Source organism: Zeus faber, assembly GCF_960531495.2.
Source record: "Zeus faber genome assembly, chromosome: 19".
NCBI lineage: Eukaryota > Metazoa > Chordata > Actinopteri > Zeiformes > Zeidae > Zeus > Zeus faber.
Window position 1 is genome coordinate 5,917,362 of NC_137206.1, and position 9,760 is coordinate 5,927,121.

The window sequence follows — 9,760 nt, forward strand, 5'->3', positions numbered from 1 at the left end:
GTTAAACATTGTAGGGCGGTGACGGGGGAGCACAAAATACTTAATGGCTCAAAAAATACTGTCCTTTGAAATCAGTGCTCTGCCTCTTGTGGGTTTCCACCTCTGATCATTAAACTTCCATTTTTATCTGTCTCTATTCAATGCTGACGTTTGGTAGATACGCTCTCTCTTAGTTGCTCCATTTGGGACTCCTGAGTGGCTTTACCGTGTGATGATGGAAGCCCTGTCGATCTTGATGAAGATGATTCTTCCGCCGGCGTCGCCCTCGACAGTGCCGCCAAGCTGATCCATCACAGAGAGCGCCTGCTTGGGCTCCGAGTACAACAGGGTCTTTTTGGGGGGCGAGGGGTTCCTTTCTATTTTGCAAGCTTAAAATGGAAGCGCTTTCAGTCCACCTCAATCCAGCTCCCTGAGCGAAGACGGCATGATTAATCGTGGCCGGGCCCGATCGATGGCTGGCCTGGCTCATGCATCAATGGCACGTCGAGGTTCTCCCCTCTCCATCACCCGTGCTCGTGGAAGATGGGATGGATTCTGTTTTGTCATCTAATTCACCTCATGACTTCCACTTTTTACCATTCGGAGTTAATATTTACCACTCTGTCATTACAGGTCCCATTTTGTGGCTGCGTCTGAAATGGCACGCTACCTTGTACATTAAGTGAGCGTGTCCAAAACCATAGTATGCATTATGTAGAATGAAAAGAACCAGGATGACATACTACATCCAGTGCAATATTGTTGCGCGCAAACTCTGCATGCTACACCCACAAGCGTATCCCACAATGCCTTTCGACGGTGAGATGAGAGACAAATCTGCCCCAAGAGAGCCTCATATCGTATGCTATCCTAGACCGCTTTCTTTTTCCTGCCATCATAAACCACTCTTTATTCACCGACGGTGCGAGGGGAAAGCTTCACCTTGTGTCTGTGACGTATATTCCTGGCACCCAGGGTAAAAAATGTTTTGAATTGTAGTCGATTGATCTTAGTCCCCAAAACGGAATATACTTTGGCCCTCTCCACATATACACAATTTTCCTTACACAACCCCCCCCCCCCCCCCCCCCCCCTCTGTTCTAGAAAAAAACCACGAGAATCCAAAACGATCACATAAACATTCCAAGCCAGTAGAGGGAGACAATACCACTAAACTTGATGTTCTGAAGTGGGAGAGCATGCGCAAATGCGAAAGTTGAGGTCACGACGGCAGAATTTTCAAGAAGCTCCCTTTTACCTGTCCACACAAAAACACAAAAATTGACTTTTGAAAAATCTCCACCCAGGAGGACGTTTTCCAAAAGCTTCTTTTCACTCACGCTAACTTCGCCAGCGTATTGGAACAGGCAAGACTGGCCTGTAAACAAATACAAGTAAACGGGGGAGCTGCGGTTTTTCTGGATAAAAAGCACTGTAATGTTTACAATTCCCAACTGATTTCAATAAGTCATTTTTATATTCAAGGGTTTATGATCTGTGGAGTAGATTGCTACACCATCTACCATTTCCGCCAATGGTTGCGCCTTAGTTGACGCACTTCCTGTGACGCACTGCTGTAAATCTATCTTTTTCCCGGGGTTTCATACCCAGTGCCGCAGACAATTGCATAGTGAAAGCGAGGCTTACAGGGAACCAATCCAAACATCAGTGGTGTCATTGGTCTATAGCTATTACACTGGGCAATCAACATTAACTTCATGACGATGAGTAAAAGCAAAAGAGTTGTCTATTGCTCCTTTAAGTGCAGTTACAGTAATTAAATACTTGTCCTTTTTTTACTTTCCACCATTAGCAACTTTATATCCAATGTCAGGCCACTCAACAGCAGCGTTTCATCCCTGCATGGTGGCGAGAAAGTACAGACGTGGTCAGTTGTTCCTTCGCCGTTGATGAAACAGGCTAACTCGATAACCACATTTAGCAGCGGATTTGAATGTAGTCCTCCTAAAAAAAAAGATGCATATACTGAGCAATATGATGTATTACATTACTATTAGTATAAAAAACACATTTGGATATATGCAATAACTCCATGTATATTTTCCAATACATGGAAAAAGTTAATTACGAAATGTGCTTATTTTTCTATGCCCAATATATCAATTTTTTGGGAAAATATATGGCTACATGTTTTTACACTGTATAAAGGTACCAATATTTTCTAATCATCAAATCAGTAATTTGCAGATATGTATTTTTTTGTATATACATATTTATATATGACAACCTATATAAATATATTAGGTTTTCATACATAAGCCAGTTCACGATGAGCAAGTTTCACCTAAACAAGTTGCAGGTTTTCTGCTTTGAGTGTCATCCTGCAACATGAACCACAGTCTTATCTCATCTTGCGAACATGCTCTGACACATCTGCTGTTACTTATTTGCTCATTTGTTACTTGGAGAAGTTTCTTATTTCCACCCCGTCACACTTGAGGTGAGAATGTCTGTACAGGAGAAGACACATTTTAGAGGCCATACTTGTTACTTTGAGTCAGAAAATTGATGGATGTACTTTTTTTTTTCTTTTACACAGTTTGCCTTGGACTCTTTTGTGATGTTTGAAAAACATGTTTTTGCCTTTAGTTGGTCAAATATGTCGCTCAATGTAGTTCATGATATATATTTTTTTAAACAATAGGTTCACCATTTCTCAAACCAGGTTTTATTCAAATGTTGCTTTCCATTTGTAATTATCCACAGCACAACCTTGCTCAATGCCTCACTATTCACAAAACATACCACTGTGCTGCAGCTTCTCACCGTGCTTAGTTGCCGTCCAATGGGTGGATGCAGTCCATCAATATGTGACTCACCGCATACTTTAGGGTCATTTGGCTGCTTTTGACTTTTTTTTCCGCATCATTTTAAAGTGAAGAATCAGAGCTTCCAAACGAGGTGTCACCTGTGCAAATTAGGCAATTTTTTAAAGCTATGACTTGTAAATGACAAGGGTGTGGCAAACTATGTTTCTGAGATATTATATAGAATTATGTTTCTGTGTTACCTTCAAAGTTTTCCCCACACTTGGTTCATTCATCCAGCTCCCAGAATGAAAATGGTTGGAGGACCAACAGAGCCTAGCTACTTGTCACATGGCTACTTGACATCTTGCTTAATGGGGCAGTCTATGCATTGTTCTTGTGTTTTGAGGGAACGGCGAACAGCGACACACATCTTTTGTTTTTAAAAAGGCTTTTATTTAACAGTAAGAATATACATGTTTTATAAAAGTGGAATTACTTAGGCGTTTAAATGTGTTGACAACACAACAAATTGTCTAGTCTATCAATAATATGAGTCTCTGTATATCAGCCTCGGTGTGTCATTTAATATATAAATGTGCGTTTGCCAAATATCTTCTAAGTTGTTGGAGTTACGTCATCAACTTCTTCCGCTGTAACAACAATGGACATATCGTCGGTCTGCTCCGGTGGTTCTTGAAAATATAAATTTTCTTTGTCACATTCAGGTTGAAATCTGCTGTTTGAAATGTTCTCCAAATCCGGGATAACGCCGGTATGAGTTTCAGCATTTTCATTCTCTGCTTCACTGTCGGAAAACTGACTATCATCGCAGAAATATAAGTCCAGTGAGCGCTGCTTACACTGACTTGGATCTATCGCACTGGTCAGATTAAGGTCCGTGATATAATTTAGATCTTCTTCCACCAGCTTCTCATAATCCATAACAACACGGAGAGGAAAGTTTTCACAGACAAGTGAAACCGGATCCTCGGCTTGTTTACGGAAGTGACGTCAGCATTTCTTCTTCGATGGTACACGTTGGTACACGCCCCCTCCAAAATGATGTCTTTGTGTGTGTTTAAAAGTAGTAAGAATTAAAGGTTGAACTCTATCAGGACGGTTTCACATTGTGACTTAACATCACATGGAATATGGAGGAATGATCTTCACCTGGACTGTCGTTTTAAAGGAAACCATCAATCGGGGTTGTTCAGCCCTGCTCAGCATCTCCGTAAGTGAACTGTGTTTCCCCATGTGATCTAACAGGAATATTTAACTCCACGCTTTAACATTTTCATACCACTTATAAATCAAACTCGGTTTTGAAAATAGAGAGAGATAAGAAAAAAAAGAAAAACACAAAGGAACATGAATCTGGAAAATAATCAAATTTTCCTTCTAGAAAGGATTTTTCAACTTGTTTGGCTGCTCGTAACCATTTTAGAAATGTGCAAGATAGCGGGTTTTGCGACGTAATGTCACCTTCCCCATTGCCCACCATCCAGTAACTCAAAAGAAGACCCCAAAGAACCTTGTAAGGAACACAAATAACCTCCCACTAAATTAAGTGGATTTTTAGTTGTGATGGTTCTTCATGAAGCCCCACAGCCTTCTCGAGACCATCCTTGCAGCCTTGCAGCAGCCGACACACTGGCCAAAACCACACACTTATTGATGTTAGCTTAGCAGAAGGAATACTTTACCAATCCATCACGTCTCCCATAGACTAAAGATGCAGTCCTGCTGCGCATTTCAAGAAGAATAGATTGACCCCCAAATGGTTCATAGAGAGCACTCTGTCCACGACTACCCAACTGCTTAAAATTTGGAGATCGGGATTAGTGGTTTGATTATTACACATTTGTCATGAAACCTGAGATTGATTTGGTCGTAGGAAGATGAGCCTACACACACTGAACTTCCTTGCCCTTACAGGGTTCACAGGCAGCCTAATCTATCACGTACCCTTCTTAATGATCAGATATGTCAAAGCCCCTCTTTAACCCAGAGGCCCCGTGACATCTAATTCAGCCTTACACTGGACTGATAATGACAGTATTGATTTGGCTGTTTATTTCTTTCTCTCTCCGTCTTGATATGAAATACATGGCTATATAATGGCCCACTTTCAGAACAGTCTTTACCCCCCTCACCACACCACACCACAACCATCATTGTGTTGCAGTTGCCTCCTGGTGCCAAACTGCGTTTGGTATTAGAAACATTGTGTTCTTGCGTGTGTGCCTTTCTTTTTCTCTGTAAAGAGTCAGGCGTATGCGCTTCTCAACATTTAGTTATATTTCAGACTTTGTGAGCAGAACGTATGTTGAAACTTATTCAATGATAACATCCCGGTACCATGCCTGAACGTGGAGTTTGTCTAGCCTCCACTTTTTCACTACAAGAGACTGTGGCGTTGCTGAGGGCATTTATCATCCACAACATTAAAACCACTGACAGGTGACGTGAATAGCATCGCTCATCTTGTTCCAATGGCACCTTTCAAGGGGTAGGGTAGTTTAGGCAGCAAGTGAACAGTCAGTTCTTGTAGCTGATGTGCTGGAAGCAGGAAAAATGGGCAAGCGTAAGGATCGGAGCCCCTTTGACAAGTGCAACGCATGGCTCCGAGGAGCATAAACCAGTCCCAGAGAGTATTGTCCACCTCTGCCCAGCGTCCTGCTGCCAATGTCTAATCTTTGGAGAACAAAGTGGATGACATCAGGGCAAGATTCCGATTCCAACGAGACGTGAGAGACTGTAATATCCTTTGCTGGGCTGATACATGGCTGACCCCCATGGTGCCAGTCCAAACTATTCAACCTACAGAATCCTTCTCCTTTTTCCTTATGGATAGGACAGCAATTCCGAGAAATCCAAAGTTTGTGGAGTCTGTTTCATGGTCAACAACAGCTGCGGTGACCCCAGGAATATTACGGCCCTCTCGTGTTCCTGCTCGCCTCACCTGGAACATCTGACGATCATGTGTTCATTTTATCTTCCCTGTGAGTTCACGTCAGTAATCACAACGGCGTCACGCAGCATTATCAGAGCTTAACGGTCTGCTAAACACACCAGACAAGACACCTGGATGCAGCCCTCATCATGGTTGGGGACTGGCCAAAACCACTTTGAGGTGGGACCCCTAATTAGTCCCCCAATTAGCCCTATTGTTTTTGTTAATGAAAAACTGACATCACTAGTCTATGGATGTCATGGATCCGCCGCACTCACAGACAAGATAAATGAAATGTGTGCTCAGTAGTACGGCAGTTCTGACATGCTGCTATTGTGGAATAATTTATTAAAAAACGATTTATTGTCATTTCAGCAATGCGCACGCATGCACAAATGACGACGTGCACAAGTCACATGATGGTATTGCAGTCTAGCGATTGGTCAACAATCGGGACCTCACCAAGATGGCGGCACGTGCAGATGTAATTGACATGTCATGGATCTGACACACCCAAGAATACAAGATTTGTATTCGGGGCCATTCCAACATGGTGTCTTTTGAGTTTCATCCAGATCGGCGGTTCAGCATTGTGGATGGAGTTTGCGATCAACAATCGCAACCTCACCAAGATGGCGCCACGCACAGGCGTCCGCTGCAACGGAGAAATCCTTGCGGCAGGCAACGGAGCACACAGATCGCCATGCACAGATATGGTCACGACTGGACTTTAACTAAAGGAATATTAGATACAAGCTCTTAACCATGCAAAGTTACAAAATGACAGGTATTATTTTCTTACTATTACACTTATGTTTGAAAAAAAAAACCAAGTTCAAGTATCACCAGAAGACAACTGGATTAAACAAAGAGCAGCGTATTAAACGTCTCCCGTGACGCTCTCCCTGCGTCGTTTCTTTTCTTTCTTTTCTTTTTTTTATTTGCAATTTATTTTGCATCAGGCACCAACCCCCCCCCCCACACCCCCCCCCCCCCGCCCGCCTCCGGAGGTGACTTTTTTTTTTTTTTTTTTTTACTTTTTAACATTTTTTTCTCTCTTTATAATCTGTGTTTTATGAGCATGTTTCAAGAGTAAGCGCATCACCGCCCCCACTTTTTTTATTTTACGACTCCCATTGAGTGCACAGCCATTACTGAGCCGAGAATATTATGAAGTAGGACCTTATATTGTGTGTGTGTGTGTTTATTTATTCATTCGTTAATATTCATTTATGTATGTATTTATTTATTTACACACACACACACACACACACACACACACACACAGACAGACAGACAGACAGACAGACACACACGGACAGACAGACGGACAGACAGACACACACACACACACACACGGACAGACAGACAGACACACACACACACACACACACAGATAGACTGTTAGACAGACAGACACACACACACAGATAGACAGACAGAAAGACAGAAAGACAGACAGACACACACACCCCTTTCAACAGCTGAGGGAGGGAAGGGGTCATAGGTCACAGCAGTCTCAGGCGGTCCTTGTTTTCTATCAGAATTAAGATCTTGGTCTTTTTTTGTCCCCCCCCCCCCCCCCCCCACACACACACACACAGAGCTGTATCACCCCCCCCCCCCCCTGTGTGAGATGGAAAAAAAACAAACAAAGACAATCAGAGGGGGGGGGCAGAAGAAAAGAAAAGAAAGAACAAGAGCGAGAGACTGAGAAAAAGACGGAGGGAGGAGATAAGGAAGGGAGAGAGGGAGGAGATAAGGAAGGGAGAGAGGGAGGAGATAAGGAAGGGAGAGAGGGGGAGGGGGGAGGGACAGAAAGAGGGGGAAAGGTGGGGGGAGAAAAGAGAGACCGAGGACGTCAGAGAGGAGGGGGTGGCGTGGGGGAGAGAAAGAGAGAGAGGGGGGGAGATGGGGAGGAGGAGGGGGAGAGAGGGGGGGTGGGGGTTAAGAAGTGAGAGACAGAGTGGGGGGGTGGAGAAGAGAGGAATAAAGGGTGGGGGGGGGTGACAGAGATGGAAGAAAGAGAGAGATGCAGGGAGACGGGAAGAAAAGAGACGGGGGAGGGAGGGGGGAGGGAGGGGGGAGGTCAGCATGGTAATGGAAGTCTGGGGGGGGGGGGCGTGCCTGTGTAAATCATCTATTAATTAAAGTGGAGGCAGAACAACCTGCTGCTTCTCCACTCATTTCCCTGTGATAGCTCCATCCTCCTCCATCACTGCTCCACCTCCGCTGCTACCACACGTCCTCTCTCTCCCCCCCCCTCTCCCTCCCCTCTCCCCCCCCCCCCCCCCCCCCCTCTCATAAAGGGGTAAACATTTTTTTTGCAGCCAAGACATTTATTGGAAGATTAAAGCCAAATCTTCCAGATTGGTGCGTTAAAAAATAAAAGGTAATCCACATTATTAAATTGACTTTTATCAATATGCAAATGTCTTCCCTCCCACAAAACATTTGAATAATTTATGTGAAGGTGTTTTTTTTTTTCTTTCTTTTTTTGGGGGGGCTTCTTTAAGTAACCTTGTTAACGCCATGAAGCAAAGTATTCACTTCTACAGCGGCGCTTTCTGCTTTATGAGACTTTATTTCTTTGAGTGACATCAATTCGTTTTTCCTCTTTTCTCGTTACGGCCCAAACATCCCTGAAAAATCAAAAGACATTGATTCAAACGGGGAAAGCCTCGTGCGGCGGTCGTCACTTTTGACTCACTCGCAGTTGCCAACCTTTTTTTTTTTTTTTTTTTTTTTTTTTTTTTTTAATACAATGAAATACTCCCGCGTCGGCAGTGAGGGAACGTGAGACTCCCAAAGTGAAAATAATTGCCGAGGACCGAATCGCAGTCCCAGGCGGGCACCATCGGCACCGACTGTGGCGCTGAGTTCAACGATTCCCGCGACACGTGCCTTTCACGACGCGGCGGCGAATCAAAACGAACCCGGGGTGCGAAAAAAATCCAACGGCTCGTTTTAAAGAATTAGCAAATTGATCTTGAATTGCGGCGGTGCGGGATTAGCCGACGCCAACTGGACTAGTGTCCATTCAAGGCTAGGTACAGGGTCGACAGTCCTCTGGCCCGGCCTGTGATCCAAGGCAGGGGGGCTCCATCACTTGCCCAAGGAGGACCCCCAGACGAGCGGAGGGAAGGAGTTGTCTTACTTCTCCATTCTAGTTCAGCTCCTGCCAAACTGGCCCCTGCCAGCGTTGTTCGACATGTTTTTGCTGGGGGTCCTTACTGATGTCACGTGGCGGAAACCCGGTGTGAGCACAGGGAGAAGATGCAAACTCCACACAGAAAGGCCCCTCATCGGGAGACAACCCACCAGAGCACGGTGCCGACAGTGCCCCGGGCGGGAATTGAACCCAGGACCTTCTTGCTGTGAAGCGACAGCGCATTGCACCGTGCCACTTGGATTGGATCTCGAATTGTCATGACTTGTATATTTTTTTTAAAGCGGAGCTGTACGTGAGATCAGCATTTAATCGCTCGTCGACGACGCCGCTTGGACCCGGGGCCGAAACGAGCGGGACTCGCGTTTTCCATTTGCGCGAGAGGACGGACTCGCGGGGAAATCCCGTCGAGCGATTCGTCGGGCAACGACTACACCATCGAGTAAGCGAGTCGGTAAGGAGGAGAAAAAAAAGACAACCTTTAACTTGTTAATCCCTCAAATATGATAGACATGTCCTGTGTAAGGGGACAATCTGCCCTCTGTTCATTTTTATTTATTTATTTTAATTGTATTTATATTATTTAATATATATTATTTTATTAAATTGTATTTATTTTAATTTCGAACGCTTGTCATATTTTTAACGTCACCTACCGGTGACGTTAAAAATATGACAAGCGTTCGAAATTAAAATAGGATAAATCGAACTTCAGTCACCGAGCGGCGAGGAGACGGAGCTTCTCCCCGCCGCGCTCCCCGTGCGCCAATAGGAACGACGCGGACGTTGTAACTCACATGATGGCCCAGTGTGATCTCGAGTGAGTCACGCTCGCTCGCTCGCTCGCTCGCTCTCGTGCGCGCGCGCACACACACTTTAATGAGGCGG